At 40.0% G+C, this 20,751-nt stretch overlaps 1 protein-coding gene across 1 annotated transcript in view; it reads left to right on the top strand.

Moving 5' to 3' along the window:
- The window catches only part of mtrr (5-methyltetrahydrofolate-homocysteine methyltransferase reductase), a 295,323-nt gene that overhangs the window by 185,896 nt on the left and 88,676 nt on the right, over positions 1 to 20,751 (top strand). The gene's annotated exons all lie outside the window — the stretch shown is intronic.

The following is a 20,751-nucleotide window of genomic DNA, read 5'->3' as shown; positions in this document are numbered from 1 at the left end:
GAGGAACCGTGGATGTGTATTACCTTAAAAATGAGACACAGTCTACTGTATTGTTTTCTCGAGTTTTTTCTAAATATTGCAGTGATGGTCTCTTGTGGATTCTTGTCTTGAGCTTTTATTGTTTGTTTGTATATGGATTTTATTGGTTTTAGTGCAGTTTTATTGACATGTCCCAGACAGTATGTGATGTCTGGGAGGATCATTGTATTCATGAACATTTTAGCTATATAAGTGGTCATGGAGTTCCTATGGAGTGACCTATAAATTGACCAGATTGAATCTAACATGTCAATATTTTTCATGACAGATTTGAGTCAACAGGGATGCCAAGTTATTTAAACCCAGACATGATCTGTAGTTTATTTTCCACAGACTGCAATGTTTGGATCCAGTGTTGAGGTTAATCTTTTTATGAAGAACATGCTGACTGTTTTTGTCATGTTAAGCAAATGTGTCTGAATACAGTACAACCAACACAAAGAGCTCCAAAAATGAACATAAATATTTTGGATCACTGTCTTCTAACATGTGGGATTATTCTCGGGAGCTACCGCAGTATTAAAATCTGTTTAAGTGGCAGAAGGAACAAAGAGGAGTGTGGGGGGGTGGTTGAGGGATAATGGCAAAGTGGCTGTGATGTATAAATAGCCTGTCGTAGTGAGAGGACAAAGCACAGCGGGGAAGAACAGCAAACCACTTCAACTACTGTTTGAGTCCCCAAGTTTACTTGCATGAGAGCAATAAATCATCCACTGAGGAGAATTTGTAAAATCGGGATTCCATGCAATTCACAGCCAATAAAATTTTGTGACGCTGTGTGAGCAGGGACAAACTACCCCAAAGCCCCATCTTGCTTGTGTCAGATAAATAAGTAACCAAAGGGCCTTAAAGAGCACCGAGGGGCCAGAGGGTAATGGCTGTTTAGTTTACACGTGCATGATAATGCCTTTCACTTTCACTCCCAACAGGGTTCGACCCTCGAGGGATGCTGAATCACAAAGGTCGACGACAATGGGCTTGTCATTCAATTGGTTTCCATAGCGATCACACAACCCGCTGAGGCCACCGGGGTCATTTACATCCTGGAATTCTCCTGGCTGGGACTAATTGCTGTGTTGTTCTGTGTCACTGCTTGGGCAAATTCCCAACACTGAGCAAATATCAATCACACTAATCATATGCTGCTCTTCACTAGGCGCTGGAATGTGTGGCTGCTCTCCATGCAATGTTCTCATCTGTATCTGCTGCTCATCTCTCACGATTCTATCTGGCGGGACTTTTTAATATTGTTTTTTTCATGCAGTGTTTTCTCACTGCAATATAAAGTGGTGACCTTTGCCAAAAGGCATCGAGTCACATGATTTCTTGATTCAGCATTTTCACAACTTCACTCTCTTTCTCATTTTATATTTCTATCGCTTTACTCCCTCCTGTCCCTGGGGATTTTTGCATCCGACGTCTAATAAAGACCTGGACGCTGTGAGTCTAAAGTAATTTTACCATCTGGATGAGGGTCACTTTTTTCCATTGGTAAGCACAGTGTGACAGGACAGGCGAGCTCTAGTATTCTCATGGGTCTGAGGCCATAAGAGCAGAGGAAGCTGACTGTGTGTATAAGAACTGCAGCTTTCAAGTCCCAAACACTCTCACAACCAAAACAACCAAAGACCCAAATGAATACCAATGGAATGGAAAACAGTACGGGTTAGGGTTTACACTCCGGACACAAAATCAGTATTGAAATTTGCATAAAAGCCGCACTCTAAAAGTTGTTCGCCCCAGGCATGAAAAAACAAGTATGAATAAATGACTTTGTTAACAATTATGTCCGGTTAGTTGTATGTTAATCAGCATGGTAAGAGTTGGAGATAAGCATTCATCTAAACCTGCTGCAGGGCCAGTAAGAACAGATGCCAAGGACAGAGCCATGGGCTAACTGTGGAGCTGTGAATTCATGTAGATATGTTCACAACATGAATCACATTTTAACCTACAGCACAGCTAGAGCTTCAAACACTGTATCCTCTCTGTAATCTTCTTTAACCTCTGACAAGTATCACAACACTGATTCAAGATGACTTTCATGAAAAAGCAATGTTCGGTTAAATTTATTAATTAGTATTAGTAAGTATTCCAAATTTTCAAATGAAGCACCAACAGTATTCTATTCCCTGACAAAGTTTCTTAAAACCATGGGTAGAAGAAACATACATGGACTCAGCATTTGGCTCTGCAATTGTGTGAGATATTTAAGGTGTGTAGCTGGAAGGTCTGAAAACCTTGACAAAGAGATGTGAAATGCAATGCAATTAAAAAAGAGCTGGCAATTTGTATTACTGTCATCAAATGTAAAGCAAACAAACCTATCATTATATCAGCATGTTTCATAAATCATATAATTTGTGTTTTAAAAAAAGAGTGATATAATTTCACCAAAAGTCAACAAGAACACCTAAAAGTCACATATAACAGCAAGGGTACTTAATATGCAGCTACTATAAACACTACTGTTAATATAATCAGATTATGAGAAGGTGAGGAAAAATCTCAGTTTAATTAACCAGGAAGCAAGGCAGATTTAAGGTATGTTTGCGTGTGCGTGTGTGTGTGTGTGTGTGTGTGTGTGTCAAGGCACTGACATTTTGAGGACTGGTGCAGTGATATTTTCTTTGACTGATTTCTTTTTCTTTCATTTTTTTTAAATCAGTCATATTTGTTCATGTTTTTTTCTCAAAGTGTTTACATTACATCACCTGCTACAGTGAATGCAGAGGACCGCTCTACTGAAGCGATATTAGTTGTGATACCAGACCTTAATCAATTGTCATAAGATATTCAAAGAGGAAAGACAAGCCAAACACAGCGTGCATTTGTTGAATATAAAGATTTGATGGGAGCTCTCATGCTTTCTCTGACGATGGCTGCACTCTGCCAGCACCACCAAGTGGTCAGACATCGCAGAGCACAATGCAAAACTTCTAAAACTGATTATTTACGCTGTGGAATTTTGGATTTATGGATAAGTGTGAGTGTGTGTTTCCTCTAAGATATCGATACATTCTCGATTTTTCAAATATTGCAAGCTATAGTAACAGGCGGTCTGACTGCATAATAAGGTGTATGACAGGCAGTAAAAGTCAGGGGTTTATTTCCAAGAAAGACAGAAAAAAAAATCCAAAAACGATTAGGAGAGAAATTGCTGCAGCAACCTGCATATAGCATCTCATAATAATAGAAGCCAATGTATAATTCATAATAAAACAGGTTTCGTCTTACCAAGTGAGGTGCCCAACTCCCGTTCATCTAGTAGAGAGCGAAGCTGCGTGTCTTGTACCGGTGAGAAGAGTAGTAAGAAGAAACCAAAAATAAATAAAGCTGAAGATGAAATATCCTCAGTTCTGCTGTGTCCCTTTCCAGAAATCGATCTCGGTAAAACTCCCTCTCTCCCCCAATCTCTCTCCCTCTCGCTCTCTTTCTCTCGCTCTCTGCAGAGATTCCTCTGCGCTCTCGTCCCTCCGGAGCCGTATGTTCTATTTCTGCACCACAGAGAAGCGCTCTGTGCCGGTGGCTCCTCGGCGCACGGGTTGTAATCGGACACCGCACTGTCGCGCTGCGCCACAGACAATATGCCTCCGCTCCTCTTGGGGTTGGTGAGGGGGGTGGGGAGGGGGTGATGGGGGACGCGGGGGTGCGAAAACGTGATGAAGACGAACAACTAAACTTTCCCGCAACTAAAACGTCTAGTTCTCGTCCGAGTAAAAAGCCAAGAACAGTGGAGGTATGATATGTCCAACACTGCTCTCAGTCACTGCTGCTCATCTCACGGTCAGGGTTTGGATGGCTGAGAAGTGCGCCCCCACTTTGTGCGTCCACTCCAGCAGCGGGGAGAGACGTGGCAGCGGCGCACAGCTGTCCTGCAGGTTGAGGAGAGGAATACAGCCCAATAACTAGCAACAAGTGGGATGACTGAGATTTGGACAGTTCGAGCTATTTTTACATATTTGTACCCGTATGCAGTGCTGTACTCTATTCCAGCAGTTAAAGCTAGTGTTTTCCAGGGAGGTCAGAGGTGAATATCAGCTTCAGAACAACACTCATCCCACGTGCTTGGTTTATTTGCAAGTCATTTTGTGAATCTTGAGCTACATTTGGACAAAAATCCCTTGATACATGCATAATATAGTCTTTCCACAAATCGCCAGAACTGAGACAGAGCTGCTAAGGACTAATTTTCAAGGACACTTCAGCAGAGAGGATGCTCACTGAAAGCGGGTCTTGAACCCTGTCATGCATCTCTGTAACCACTGGGACCCAGCTGTCCTGTCATGCAGATATGGTCACTGCTTTTGTGTTTTGTCACTGCTGCACAAAAACTAATGTTAACTGGGGGAAACGAGCAGTAAAAGATGATTCAGCCTTCCATTCAGCTCTGTTTTGAACATCTTGCAAGTTGATCTTAGAAAGTAAATATATCTCATGTCTGATATGAGTGTGGGTGTGTGAGTGGAAGGAAGTAAGAAAGCGAGTGACATTGTGTGCATTGAGATTGCCTTTGTGCATTTTAATAGTGAAATTCCCCCAGTTCAATTACCCATTTATCCCTCAGTGAATGAACGGAGCCTATATAAAGCTCCAAAGCCCCAAAAGTGTTGTGCACAGCTTTAGGGCTATGACAGTAAGTGTGTCTTTTTGACAGACACATAGCAGAGTCAACAACAGGCAGTTAATACGCCTCTTCGTTAAAAAGCGAATACCTCGGCTCCTGTCTGCCCACATCTAAATTCAAATCAGGTAATTTTCATAAAAATGTAGCTACCCACGATGGGGGGCTGGGGATGGGGGGGATAAAGCTCAGATTTACATTTCAAGTGGCCTCCCTGCAACTCTGGGAAATGCGTGGGTAACCTTTTTCCTTTCTCTTTCTGCGTAGGGAAACGCATAGGGAGCAGATCACTTTTAAAATATCAGAACAGATTGGATGATGATATGGAATGCCAAAGGCGGCAGCAGTGGTTGACTATGACAATGACACCAAAAAAAAAAGGAGAAAAAAAAAGAAAAAGTAAAACTCAAACTCAGTTCTGATACAATAAACTGCCATCAGCCATCAAATGCTTCATCCTCTGAAAATGCTGTGACATCCAGAACTCTTTCTCAGCATGGTTTACTCTCCTATACAATAGATATTTTACTTCTTACTCCCAGCCAAAAGTCCACAAAGCTCCGGCTAAACTTAAGAGTGAGGTACAGCTGTCTAAGCTGCACCGAGCAAGCAAGTTTCATCCGCAAAAACAATGCAGTGTGTCTGAGTGAGCCATCAGGCACAGTTGATGGATGATTGTGAGCCCGAGACAGAATGAAGCAAACCCACGCTGGCATTCGAGTCTCCTCTGGAGTTTTTGTGTGTGTATGTGTGTCCATGTATGTGTGTGTACGTGTGTGGCCAGCTTTGTTGCTCAGCATTCCTGTTTTGATGGCAAACCAACTCAAGTTGCCAGGCAACCAAAAAAAAAGTTGTTTCTGAAGGAGTCTCCTATATTTCACCTGGTTGTATGGGATCTCAGTGGGGTGTATTTGTGTGTGTGTGTGGGACTGTGTGTGAGTGTGTTTTCATCTCTCAGCTTTTTGAAGAAGTGGGGCTTTAGGTTTTTTTTTTGTCTACTTAGAGCAGTGACCAAATAATATTTTCAAAGTAATGTCACGATGAAAGAAAATGAAGGCCAACTTTTATCTGTACAGGGGGAAAAAGCATAGCAGAGTGGATAAAATACTAATTTGAGAATGTTCCCCGCCATGTTTATTCATTGTTGTGTTTCCTTGTTGCAGGCTTGTGCATGTGTGAAAGCTTGTGTGTGTCTTTCTGTAGCTAGTGATGGAAGGAAGGGAGATAATAACAGCGGGCCAAGCCCCTGCTTTGGTGCCAAACCTCTGTTGACCGTAACCATGCCCCCAAATCCCTCGCTCAAACAGGCCATCTGTCGCGCAGTTTCTTTGCTATTTCAAACCCAGGTCAGCTCACACCTTGCAAAACACAGCCAGCCAACCAGCCAGGGGCGTAGATTTGGTTTTAACTTTGGTAGAGGCATTTTTTTTTAATCAAACGCCCAAAGAAAGCAGTAGGTGCTCTCTATCTCTCTTTTCTCTTTCATGCACATGTACACATATGCTCTCACACATACACTGATGTAACTTGCCTGAAAGAGGCAATAATATTCAAAATTGATGTATGATAGATTTTCCATCATAACTGCTACAAGAAAAATAATGTATAATAACCTGTAGGTAATGTGAACCAATTATCTGTTGTAAGGTTTTAATAGTTTATCCCTAACCCTAACCCTATTTTCAGTTTGCTGATTGATATTTAAATCATCTCAAAAAACTTCTACTTGTGTTATTTCTCGTTCGTGAACTTACAGCTAGATCGTTCACAGTTGCATCAGAGCTCACCTGAGAGACTACAGTTTACCTGTCTGTGTGTCTCTGTGCTGTTCAGGCTGCTGCTGACAGGATTTTTCTATAACATTACGATGCAACACATTCACAAACAAATCAGTTGGACAAGCTGTGGCTAATTAAGCTCACAAATAGTCCATGTTGTAATGACCCTTATGCAATAATAACCCATTCACTCTTTGAAGGAGAAGGGGTTATATAAATATTTCTTATAATATGTCAAAGAAGATTAATTATTGATTACAGAACATTCTTTTAGCTAAGCCGTTACTTACACTTCAGTTCTTCTTTTAAAGAAAAGACCTGAAGTCTTAATTTGCTTTTGGGAGCAATTTTCGCCTACAGTAATAGTTCTTTAATTAAACGACACGTCTGAGCAAGAATCGTAAATCAACCAACAACACCTAATGCCTGAAATTTGAATATGATGTTAATTTTTTGTCCAGTGAAGACATTTTCAATTTTGTTATGTTTAAAACATTTAAGCCATGAGTAAATACTAAGCGCTTCAAATTCACCATTATTCATCACAGACTCTGCTACTACCAGGCCTCTGCTGGGTTGCAGCAGGTTCACAATGAGTAATACATCTTGAAGTCAAGGGTTACCAGGTAATCAAATCAAGTATCCCCCTCTTCCATTCTGTAATGATAAGCCACTTTTTTTGTTGTTGCAGAAAACACACAACATTGGTAACTCTGCAGAGATCTAACCAGTAACATGTGGTATTAGAATGGCAAGCTTGGGACAATTCAGCAACACCTTGACACTAGTGGGGGTTTCTATCATCCAAATCCAAGCCCATGTCCTACACCACCAAGCCACTGGGACATGCAACTCACTGACACTGTCACATGTAGGAGTTTGGGATACAGATGCTTGCACACATGCATGATTGTACAAGAATGACTTTGATTTTGACTGACTCAGAGAGGTGAGAGCTCTGCAGCTGACGCCGGAAAGTGAGAGGGAGGCGGCCATTTCCCAGGAGAAAAGGGAGTTGGGGGATGAAAGGGGAAACAAACGGGGGTAGAGGGAGGAAGAGTGTAAAAAGATAGCAAGGTTGAGGCAGAGAGAGGAAGGCTGGCCAGCTGTGAAAGACTGCAGTCATTCCTCATTCTCAGCTCCATACCTGCAGACTCAATGAGCCATCCCACGCTGCAGCAGGGCCAAAGCCATGCAATTTCTCAGGCTTACTCAGCCTTACTGCGCCCCTGCAGCAGCAGCATCCAGGGCCATGTAGTGCCAGGACTCCACAAAGTCTACTTTCACTGCCACGCTCCATCGGAGGAAGGATTGGACAATGATACCGTAACTGTCACAGGGTTAGAGGAAATAAGTCTGTGACAGGGGGAAAAGTCCTTTTGGAAGTGTCACACTCAGTAAAATTATTAAGACATTTAAAATCTGAGATAATCTATTGTTAAAATGTAAAATATGGTCAAACTCTGCACTAAAATAAGATACTCGGCTGAAGTTTACACTTCTCTTTCTCGCTTATAACATTGTCATGAATTTACTCCATCTTAGTCTTATACTTGTGGGACTGACCAGCCCGCTACAGTGCAGTTTGGAGGTATGATAGAGTGTTTTGGGGGGCCCAGACTGTCCAAATGTGGTGAATATACTGAGTAAGATAATGAAATGCAGCACCAAAGTCCAGTGAGGTCATCTTTCTCGCTTTTCTGCCGAGATTCTGGCCAGCTGTATTTGTCTTTGTCCTCCCCTCTATGGCCCATGATGGATAGCAAAAAGAATATGGCTGATGGTGAGACTTTTTTCTTTTTCTTCTTTAGTGTCTTCTTTTTTCGATCACCATTAGCATTAGCAAAGTGGCAAAGTTAAGGGCTGGAGAGATGAACTCTGCGAAATTCAATCATGAGAATTGAAGGTTTGGAGGCGTGAGGTCCTGGCCCCATGGGCAGTTTGGAGATTGCTTCAGATTAATTAATGTCAAAATGGAGAGGGTGAGGCTGTGGAGGACAATTATGTATGTGACTGCTGGGCATGGTGTTCACCATTCACAGTAAAGAGTGCAGTCTGCTGATTTTAGTCTGTGTTAAGAAGATATTTTATTCCCAGTCAGTAATTTTGGGGAGCCAAAAGCAATTTAAGTGAAGATAGTGAAGGCAAACGCTACCCATGGCTAAATGGATAGAAAAATAAAGCCACTTATGTAAGTACTCAAGGCGCGTATAATCCAGAGAAGCCACAGTGGGGAAAACCAGCACCATCTCCTGCGCATTGTAATCTTCTGAAGGCAGACCCGGAGTTAAAAGGGGAATACCACTCAATTAAAAAAATTATAAATTATTTATATAGCTTGAAATTGTCCAGTCAGTACATAGTATGAACCACCATATGGAATCTTTTTTTGTGTGTGTGTTGTAGTGTAAAAATGTATTTTTTAAAGTGGATCTAATATTACTGGGAATGCTCTCAGCTGATCTGCAGAAAATCATCCTGAAGTCAGAGCTACTTTCCCTCCTTTTCCACTCTGTCCTTAATAGAGGTTTACATCGATGCACCATCACAGATTAAGTAGACAAATAAACTGCACGCCACTCTTCATGACCACAGGGGACCGAAGTGATTGTTCAACCAACACTGACTTAACTGTCTCAGGAAACAAGAATAAATCCTGCAATTTCTAACTCGGCAGAAGGCAATTTGTTTCTTTCAACACCATCTTGTGTTTCAGGGTGACTTCACTGGCCTCTCGCCCTATGACACTGTCTGCTCTCACAATGAGTCTTATTGCATAGCAGGGCCTTATTTCACACACGTACAAGTCTATGTCCTCTTCATAGACTATAGTCCTCACTAACTGAGGACACAGACATCATAAACACTCATATTACAAGCATAAACACTAGATTTATGAATGCACAGCCATGCACACAATGTCAGGTGTGCCTTCGTCTCTGTCTCATACTCATACTCACACACAAAACACACCTACACCCACAGAGTCACCAAAGCAAGGGGAGTTCGTATTTGCGTGAACCGTGATGCACTCTAAGCAGGTGTATACAGGAATTCAAGATTCGTCTTCTCGCTACGCTGAATTTCTGTCTCCAGAGATTCGGAAACCTTGATTTATGTGTGCTTCTCAGATCTGCAGAGGAAACCCAAAATGTCAAAAAATTTGAGGGGCTTTTCACAGTTTGCCAGTCTAACGGGCAGGCACAGACTTGAAGAAATTGAACAGCTTTGGAAGAAATGTTTAACTTGCTATAAGATATGTAGGGTCTTGGTAAATTAACCACAACACTGTCTTTGTATTTTACAGAGATGATTTTTGTATCCTTCAGATAACATTGACTTTCATAAACTGCCCCATTAAAGAGAGGGAAATAACCAGCAAGGCTGACAACAGCAAGTGAAAGTTGCATTAACTGATAATAATCATACTCATTACTGGGATATTGTCATTTCTTATTATTCTCAGTAATGCAGATCCTGTTTTTTTTATAATGAGCCTGCAATATGGCAGAGGAACTCATTAGAAAGAAGGCACCATTGGAAATACAGACATCCATCATCTCTGCATGACTCCTGTAGGGGCCAACTGCAAAGGACTGTTACACACCACCCATTCTTCTCATGAGAAACAAGCTTTGTTGACAAGCAAGGGGCACTTGGGTAATTGTTTTTGCCTCACTTTGGACAAGTTAATTAATTTCAATTACTGGCAGCTTTCCAGTCTGAGGTTAGAAGTCATCACTGGACCAGGCTGTGTGTAGGAGGTAAAGTCTGATATTTATTTTTCTATTCATCAAAGTAGACATAACTGTACATTGGGGGTGATGACTTTCCTGTGAGTATATTCAGGCAGACTCCTCTCTGAAGTTGTCTTAAGAGCTGCTCTGCCTACTGATTGAGAGCGTAAGCTCTGGAGAGTCTAGCTGTCTTCACACAGTGGATGTGGAACCGTCAAAATGGCATTATAAGATGGAAGCACCTGCTTGTTTTCAGGAAATTTAGGCCAGCCCGTGTAAAAGGAAGAAACTCTTTTTCTCTGGCTTTGAACATACCTATTCCTCCCTTCCCTCCTGGAGTCACTTTCACCTTTTCCCATCTTTGAGGCATGCCTTTGGACAAGATGAAAGGAAATGTCTGAACACTTCAGTCAGGGTACGCTAGACAAACTATATGGAGACAGCTCATGTGAAGTAAAGTGGCTCTAAAAGCAAGAATTCAAAGGGAAACAAGAGACTACCCACAGTTTATAATGCTTTAATGGTATTGGGCAAACCACATGCTTTTACACATAGAAAAAGCATTGATATATGCTGGAAGATTTTTAAAAGCAACATTATCAAGATGGGTGTAACTATGTTAAAAAAACTGCACTGCTTAATTATTTCATTCATTATTTAAATTACTATTGTAAGCTGTCCTCTCTAATTGACATGATACGTTATACACATGTGGGAACTGTACTCACAATGTTAGCACCTCAACCTGGTTTTATGGTGTAACATCAACCATGCCCACCATCATGGTTAGCCTCTGAGCATGCTAACATTTGCTGATTAGCAAACACGGAGTATAGCTGAATCTGTTTTGAAGGTATTTGGTTATAAGCCACAGTATTTGACAAATTTGACCTGACGGTAGTGATAGAGGAAAAGTTAAGTTATTGCATTTCATCTTGAGGAAGACATGAATATCTTAAATTTTAAGGCAATCCATCCATCTGATAGCTGTATTGACATTCCAGTCAAAACCACAGTTGTTAACCTCATAATTTTGCTTTAATATTTGACATGCTTGGCATCAAAAAAGCCAGCCGGTCTCATCCTCTGGGTACCATAACTGTAAAAGACTGGTGAGACATTTCAGTTGGACTGTCATTGCCATCTCCAGAATTCACACTGGATTGAGAGACAGTCAGTGAATGTGTCTCAGCTTGTGATGAATAGATCTAGTTTTATGTTGCAATATAAAACATTACATTTTGAGCAGATTTTTTTTTTGGCAATAACAGCCTCTTCAGCAATTAGTAAGTCATCAGCTTCCTCAGCATCCAGCAGTGTTCAATACGTAACAGTAACTGTTTCATGTGGGAGAGTCTTTTTGACTGAAGCCAGAAGATGAACACCGTTCTGGTCGTCATAAGTGGGAGCTGCATGTAGCGTCTGTGCTTTCTAAAGGTATTTTATTACTGAGTGAATCCTACAGGAAATAGATCAGTGAATATTACAAGCTGTTTGCAACAGATTTAAAGAATTAATTATTTATTTCCTCCCAGTCCATTATTAATTTAGGTGTTCATCAGTTGTCTGGGTGAGTCAACTGCAGTAATGGAGGACTCCTAGAGAGACTAATTCTCAAACTGATCATGTTCAAAAATTTTCATCCGCTTTCACAAGACCAGAAAATCCTCTATTGCCCTCTATGGTGACAACATTATAGAATTCATTGCTGCAAGTCTACATTTTAAGTTGGAAAATGCTAATTATTTCTTAATTGTATACTTAAAAGCTTTATCTCAGGAAGGGCACTGATTTCCCAAGTGTCACCTCTTGGTTGGAATAGGCAACAAAATAAATACACAGCCTGATTTTGGTGTGTTGTAGAGCCAAGTGCACATTTCTCATTTCAGCAACATGTGTATTACCATAGCTACATGGGGCCCCATCAAAACCCTTAATTGATTGGTTAATTGCTCAGAATCCCTAAACTGTACCCCAATGACCGGCTGGTGTCTCTTTAGGGATTGTTGGATTTGTGTCAACATTTCCCCATGTCATCTCATTCATTCCCTCCTTCTGCCGCTCTTCTACAGACCGTGAAGCATGAGATTGGATTTACAGTGTAATGGAATAAAGCACATTGTTTCTCATCTGTGAGAGAGGAGGATAGAGCCGATAAAACCCCTGACTTGCCCAGCCGGAAAGTTGATCAAAAGCTTCGCATACAGGAAGGAAGAATTGTGTTTTTCTTGCCCTCTTGTTAAGTTTACTTTTTCCAAACCAGAACATCTTCAGCTTCCTTGGTGCTGTTACTATCGATTTGCTCTGCTGTCTTATGCTGGGTTTTGGAAGAAGAGTGGGAGTGAATAAAAGAGGTCATCATCAAGAGATCAAAGGCTCTGATGTGACAGGTATAGTGTTTTCTCCAAGAACCTTGTCGTGAAATTTGTATAGAAATAGACATGTTGAAGTGAATACTTCTTGGTTTAAGTCATTGTTGTGGCAGCTGTGATGAAGATTACTCAGCATTCTTGGCATTCATGCCATCCCAATGTGAAATTTAATCAAAAGGAGCAAAATTATCTGCTTTTCTTTGCAATTTACAGAATGTCCATTTTTCTCTTTCATTCTCACCCTTTTATTTCTACTCACTGACTTTCATCTCAGTGAAAAGAGTGCTATTATCAGTTAATTAACTCTTATCTGCTTTACTGTTAAAATGATAACACTTTCCAGTGTGACACCGAAGCATAATCTGCTTAAGTTACAATGTCGCTCTATTACGGTACCACAACTTTACTTTCATTTCCATATGCACCGAGTAAAAGCAGAGAGCTGAACATCTATTTGTTCAGCTTGAAGCAATAAGAATGGAAGGTCAAACTAGAAGTAATTAGTCAGAATCCTAATGACTTATTTCGGAAACTCATCTCTGGCAGTCCGTCACTCAATTTATGCTCTTGACTTTTCAGTTGCTCTTTATCAGTGTGATAATGCAGAAGTTAATGACTATCTTGGTACAATATACATCACTTTGATTAAAGCTGCAGGTGCCAAAGTCTGGAAATAATATAATAATGCAATTTGAATTAGCATTTTAATTGCATTGACTGTAGCCCCATACCAGTGTCAATGAGACACCAAGAACAGTCCCTCACCTGCATCTCTGTGTTCCAAAAATACAGAACAATACCTCTGAAACTAGGACTTGTGCTAATCTCATGACAAGCTGACGTTTGAGAAAGCTCTGGCTTGGTTAAATCTTAAGATTAAATGGAGTTTTCTGACGCTTTTAACTTGTTTCAAGACTGCAAAATCAGTTTGTCTTGCAAGAGCAGAAGGCAACAGAGGAGGCAGCAGAGAAAGGTAAGACTTGTGTTTTCGTAATCGGACCTGCAGTAAAAGATGATTATCTTAGTAAAGCTATCCAATTTAATCAATAATCCACAGAAAATTAATCAGCAAGCATTTTGATAATTCAAATCATTTTAACCATGCTAGTGGCATATCTCAATGTTGATCCATCAGTCGTTCCACCACTGTGGTCCAGACTGAGGGATCTGTCTTTATTAGATGCATTGCCATGAGAGCCGGTAAACATATTAATATTTCCCTCAGGATAAAATGTAATAACTTTGCTCTTCCTTGATTGTTCCCCCATCATCATTATCAGGTCAAAATGTCAATTTGTCCAATTCTTTATGGTCATATACCTGCAAAACAAATGACATTCTCAGCAGCCGTGTTTAATTGTGTTTAATGCTATGTTAGCATGCTAACATTTGCTAAGATGAATATGGTAAACATAACTGCTAGATATTTGCATGGTAGCATGCCGATGCAAGCTTAAAGTTGTGATATTTTAGAGCACATCTCATGTCATATTGTGCATTTATTTAACAATATATACCAAAAAATACAAAAGCGTAAAACCTAATACTAAGATTCATTATGACATATCCACTTTTCAATGTTCAAATCAAATTCCTCCCATTTATGTTAGTTTATACAGCTCAGTACAGAAGTTAAATACTTTAGAAATGCTGTTTCATTTGGACTTAAAGAAAGTGCCTAAATGCAGTCTCACAGAGCTGCTGGCATGGTTGAAGATTATATTCTTCTTCAAGCACAAAACAAAACAATTTACTGATTTATCAAGAAATGAAGAGTGCAAACACTGTGAAAATCATTAGTTGCAGCTCTACACTTACGTGTAGAGGAACTGATGCTGAAGACATACAACAATGCTGTTTCCAACATCAAACAAACTTGAAGGAACTTGAGTATAATAATGTAAACCTCACCAACCCACCAGATGCTATAATATCAACTAGGGCCCCATTGCTTGCACCCACGTATTGTCTGAAGAAATATTGTAAATGGATGTGAGAGGTCGACCAAACAAAGACAGGTGCTGACGAATCATATCTTTTTATCTTGTGTCTTATTAGACAAAATCTCTCACATCAGCAGAGTTGGCCAACATGCCACATCAAAGAGAGTGTAGGAGTGGACGCTTCCATCCTAATTAGTATGATAGAGCGTTGATCTGTGAGTGATCTGAGAACACATGCCAACACACACACACACACACACACACACACACACACACACACACACACACAGACACAGACACAGACGCACACACAGACGCACACACACACACACACACACGAACACACACACACACACACACACACACACACAGACGCACACGCACACACACGTGCACACGCACACGCACACAAACACACACACACACACACACACACACACACACACACACAGACACACACAGACACACACACACACACACACAAACACACACAGCCACCTTGCGTCGAAGTCTAATTCCCTGCTGTCTTTACACACACATTCCAAATGTATCTCTGGCAATAGAAGCATGAAAAATCTTGGCGGCTTCAAACTCATTAAAATACATACAAGCTGATGTGTAAATATGCAGACATGCACACACACACATAAGCACAGCTGCAGTTTTGTGATATTCCTACACACACAATCCAAGGATATTCCTGGTGATGGCAGCATGAGCAATCTTGGCACATGAAGTTGAATTCTGCATAGTCAATGTGAATGGGTCTGACTGGCTGTCATATTCAGTGGACTCACACTTCAAGTTTGTAAGTTCTTCCTCTGAAGGGGCTCCAATTACTCAGCAAGTATAGTTTGGCTCAAACATCCAAATTCAATTAAAATGTAAATTCTCACTAAGCTGATAAACGGGAACAACAGTTCTCTCAGTTCCCTGGGCACAAGACAGGAGGCATCTTTTACAAAGAGACTTGGAAGTTTTTCTTTGGGACAACAGGTGAGCGATGAAGCCCAGCAGGCAAAGACACAAATTAACATAAGGTCAGAGGTCAGCAGGATTCAGGTGTGATGCCATTCAAAAGAATTTACAGACTGGCCTACTCTCTGCTGTTTCCCTGACTGCTTCACATATCTTCTGAGTATGGCAGGTTTGCGTCTATTCTATTGACAACTCCCAGACAAACTCAATCTTGTCTGCACCTTTGAAGCTTTTCTACAAACTGTAAGCGGAGAGACACTGTTTGCGATGAGCTGACACACTTCTGCGAGTTGCAGCAGTCAGCAATGCACATCACGTTAAACTCAATACGCTGAAGGGCAAATGCAACACTTTGGAACACTGAATCCCGATAAGAATTACTACATGTCTGCAAGTCATATATATAAATATGTATATATATTTATTTATATTCATATTCCCAAACTGTTTCTGCACCAACTCTGAGCTTATTTTTGACAGTGCTGAAAGAACAGCAGTGGGATATATGAATGGTTTGATTCACAGGCGGATGCTGAGATGAGCTGCAGGTCCCCCAGGAGGAGAGAGAGTTCCTAATTTTCACATTTCTTCATTCAGATAATGCCAATGGTGGATAAAAGCCACAAACTGACATGCCTGGATAACAACTTTCCATTTGGACTCATTTTGTGGGGAAAATACTAAACATATTGACCCCTGTGACCAACAAATTACCCCTGGAGAGAGTGTAACTACTTGTACAACACTGACATTTGGTGGGACTAGATAGCCATCATGAATAAAACCTGAGGAAAATTAATGATGATCATAATCTGCAGATAATTATACATTCTTAAAATTAAGTAACCTGTTATCTTGACTGTTGTATCATTATTCTCAAACATGTGCTTGTCTGAGCCAGGTGCTCATCCTTTCCTCCTGACATTCACACATCCTCACTTATCCTCACAGAGTCAGGAGCAGGCATGCCCCTGCCCCCTAGATTATATCTATAGTGGCAGGCCAAGTACAAACAATGAACCTGCTTATCATGCTTTCAACATTTGATGTTGATGAAAACTATATATATGTATATATATGTGTGTGTATGTGTGTGTGTGTAAGTGTGTATATATGTATATGTATATATATACATATCTTTTATCAGTTTTTATCAATCATGGAATATCCCCCAAAGTAATCAATGCCCTCTGAATAAAAATGATTTTATCCAATGAAAAATAACTTGTGATTTATGTTGCATTTTATATTTTATTGTACTTTATATATATGTATATGTATTGCTTTGTTTTTCTTTTTTATTGGATTGTAAAACACTGTAGTGTGTGCCGTATAAATAAAATTTACTTAATTACATCACATACTAAAAAAGTTTCTACTGAAATATTAAAACCATTTAGAAAAGCAGTTTAAAACATGGACATACAGAGCCAGTCCTGCCTAGACGCAGACTACGCAGGCTCCGTATGGCCCCACGCGTCCGAAAAGGAGTTACAAAGCGTGCTCATATTTACTGATAACAGTAGGCAAGATTTTTGAAATAATTTATAAAAGAAATTCAACTACTGTTTTTTATGATTTATTACATTACAGTGTTATACTGCACAATAAGACTTGTTGTAGCCATGATTGTGCTGGTCGCTAGAGTTGCAGGACACACGTGCAGTGAAAAATGTTAGGAGAGCAAAAAGTGGCCAAAACTGCTTGTGTATACACTGTATTTATTTGATGAACGCTAACAAGCAACTGTGTTTGTCCCTGAATTGCAGCTCTGAAGGAAAGGTGCATTTGTGCGTATCCACCAGCACGCTTGCACCTTGAATAGAAGTAAAACTCAGGCTGCATCAAGCAACATCTGTGCTCTGGAGAATAGGCTTATTTGATATGAAGTGCAGAAAAATAAGTTGCACATCATTTTGAAACAAGACAATGATCTATTCTCAGTCGAGGTTAACTTAAATTAGTTACAATTTTGGACTAAAGGAGAATATAGCAAGCAATGGATTGCATCAATGACTATTGGTTAAATATTGATTTTAAAATGTTAAATGTTAAAGCGGGAACAGGTGTGATTATGTGGCAAATGAAATACATGGTTTACATGGCAGCTGGCTCATGGGTCAGGGCCCCTTAGCAGAATTTTGCTTAGGGCCCCAGGGAAGCCAGGACCGGCACTGTGGAATAACAACAATAACAATTTATGCACAGGATTATGTGTTGTGGAGGTCAGCAGACAATACAGATGATGAGAATGAGAATGAAAAGGCGACGTCCCTTTTTTTACTGGGCTGTTAGTTGCTAACACTGATTGATGACAACAGGCGAGATGTGTATACACAGAGAAGTGAGATGTTAAAAAAAGAATTCCGATCTGACCTTTCTGACAGCGGTCGCATAACCAGATATGAATCAGATCTAGGACCACATATACAAGTGACCCAGAAACTGATTTGTAAAAGTAAAAAGATGATCGGAGTCACTTGCAGGCAAAAAAAAATCTGATTTGGGTCACTTCAGTATGTCATGTCAATTAAAGCGACTCTTACCTTTCTTGCATTTCACACAGCACTTTGAAAACACTTGAACAGCAACAACCCCCCCTCCCTCCTATGTCCAACCAATGTGTAAAAATGTAACAAAGGTAAGGGTAGCTTTAAGTCATTACTACTGACATGCTGCATGAGATCTATCTGCTTTCTACACTATGCACCCACTAACAGAGGAACAAACTAAGTGGATATAGATGTCATTCTGCTGTGATGACATGATTTGCCCACTCTTCTGTCTCTGATCCTTATATCCAATATTTGAGCAGATGTTAATATGTAGACACTTTGCACTCTGGGACACATGCAGGACAGGAAATCCCCCTGTCTGTAAACAGGCCACAGTGGCTGATAAGTGTACAAACTTATACTCATCAACTAGCTTTTTGAAACAAATATAATCTGCAAAAGATGGCCGCTTGCCGGAGGGGCTGCTAAAGAACTGAAGCTTATCAGTCGGGCTCAGTTCTCCATATGTAATTATGATGGCCAGGGTTCATATTAATTATTGATTCATGTACTCTGAATATATATTCAGAATCACAATTCATTGTATATTTGGCTGGATTAAACTGAACCTAGCAAGCAAAATAAGACAGTAGAGAAAAGTGATAAAGGTGGGCAGACAGCAAAAGGAAGAAATCTGTTAGCAGTTAAATGACCTGCAAAACTCATTAAGGCTCCTTCTGCTGTGTGTTTCATTATTACACTTGCAAAAGGATAAGATATGAATCTCAAGCAAGATAAAAATGTAAACAGTAAAATAACACTGTTGGTCCAGTAAGTCCTCATCTGAAATGACTTTAAGGTGAGGAAATCAATAACAGAAGTTTTTTTTGACATTGTATCCATCCTCACCCACGCATGGAATGTGCTTTCTTGCTGAATTCAAAAGGTGTGGCTTTTTCCATGGCCACTGCATACCACCCTCAAAATACTTGCCATTTGATAGGCACTGCACCTATACACAAGGCCTGGAAGCGCAATGCATCTTTGGTGGACAACATGGGGTAATTGAGCCTTCAGTTGTATTTCACAAACGCCCTTGAAGACCTCAGCAATCTTGAAAAGGGGTTCAGTGAATATCCTTGAGGAGACTGTTCTGTGCTGTATCCATTATACAGCTGTTTATACCAAGATGTAATGATTAGTAAAGTGTTTTACAAGATGGATTGCTGCCTGTTTCCCAAAATGCAAATATTTCCCCTGAATCCATCAATAACTCAAAGCAAAACCAGTGCAGGACTGATAAACACAGCCTGCTGATTTAACTATATTTAATACAGACACAAGACATTTTGAATATCATGAATACATGAATACTTATGAAAACTGATTTTATTTGATTAAGCACAGATGTGTGTACTTTAGCAACATATGTGATTCCTAATTGACGTAACTATTTCCATCATCAACAACAGGCTCTATATAATGAGTATGCATTTAATCCAGGTTGTTTCCCATTCATTCATTTCTCATTTTATGACTTGCTTTTTAGTTGTCAGACAAATAACCATTCATCAGATTTGAGTCTCACATGCAATATTTTGCTTACCAAAAAAACTTTATAATCAATTGTGAATTTTCCCAACCTAAGCTTATTTGTATGCAGCTTAGTGAAGCAGCGGCTGAGAAGTGAAGATATGAAAAATGAATGTCCTTGAGTATCGAGACTGCTATACATTCCACAAGAGGGCTGTTCAATTGATCTTGATCAGGCCCAATTATTTTTTCCATTTAAAGTATAAAACTTTGGCACAAAAGTCAGTGACATTTTCTTTAGTTGTGACGTGGAATATGTAATCAAAAACATCAATCTATACTGAGACGAATTGAACCAACAGAACTAATATTTCACACTCAGCATGTCAGCTCAGCAACAGGTAGAGGCTGTCCAAAAGTGTGGCTGTAATCTTCAATGGTGCAACACTGATCTCTAGTGTTCATATACTGCACCACCTGAATGATCTGCAGAGTGCATGACTTTTTACCCAGTTCATTTGGCAAAGGCACTCTAGCCACCGGAAAAGCTCAGCAAATATAATTGCTCATTCAGTCAAAACTGAATTAGTGTTCCCGCAAAACATCAAGAGACAATAATTATATGGAATGACCTGATAACATTAGGAGATATGAAATCAAGTTAATATGCAGTGGTGGAAATAAACTACCGACCCAAGGACTGATCTTAGGATAAAGCTAGCATTTTGCTGCTAGCAAAACCAACGAATGCTTTGATTTCCCCACCTTCCCTTTGGCTCCAATGAAATGTCACTGAGGTCACAGTACTGAAGTATCATGTCAAACACAGCAATAGTGTGGCTAACTGATGCTCTTTTTTACATTTTTGGACACACTTAATAGAAGGCATAAGCTCAATCAGGCTTCAATTACACCCTTGTTTTAAAAATAACAGACATCACCAGACTTATCTTTAAAGTACAATTTTGATTACTTCATGAGGTGCTTCTACTTCTCTTTGAGTATCTGTATTTAATGCTACCTAATAATTCAACTTCAATCCATTTCAAAAGCAAATACAATTCTTACTTCAAAACATTTGTGATTTCTGATCATTGTTTTTCTCATAAATATGATAGTTGAGATAAGATAAATGCTATTAAGTAGTTGAGATCTGGTCCATCTAGACCAGCTTCAGCTAGAATAACCACATGATACACTATATGTAACCATGTACACTCTGAAAGGGGTCAACTGATCGTACTGTTGTTGT

This window comes from Scomber japonicus, chromosome 21 (genome assembly GCF_027409825.1).
Source record: "Scomber japonicus isolate fScoJap1 chromosome 21, fScoJap1.pri, whole genome shotgun sequence".
NCBI classification, from domain to species: Eukaryota; Metazoa; Chordata; class Actinopteri; order Scombriformes; family Scombridae; genus Scomber; species Scomber japonicus.
This window is presented reverse-complemented; position numbering and strand designations above follow the sequence as displayed.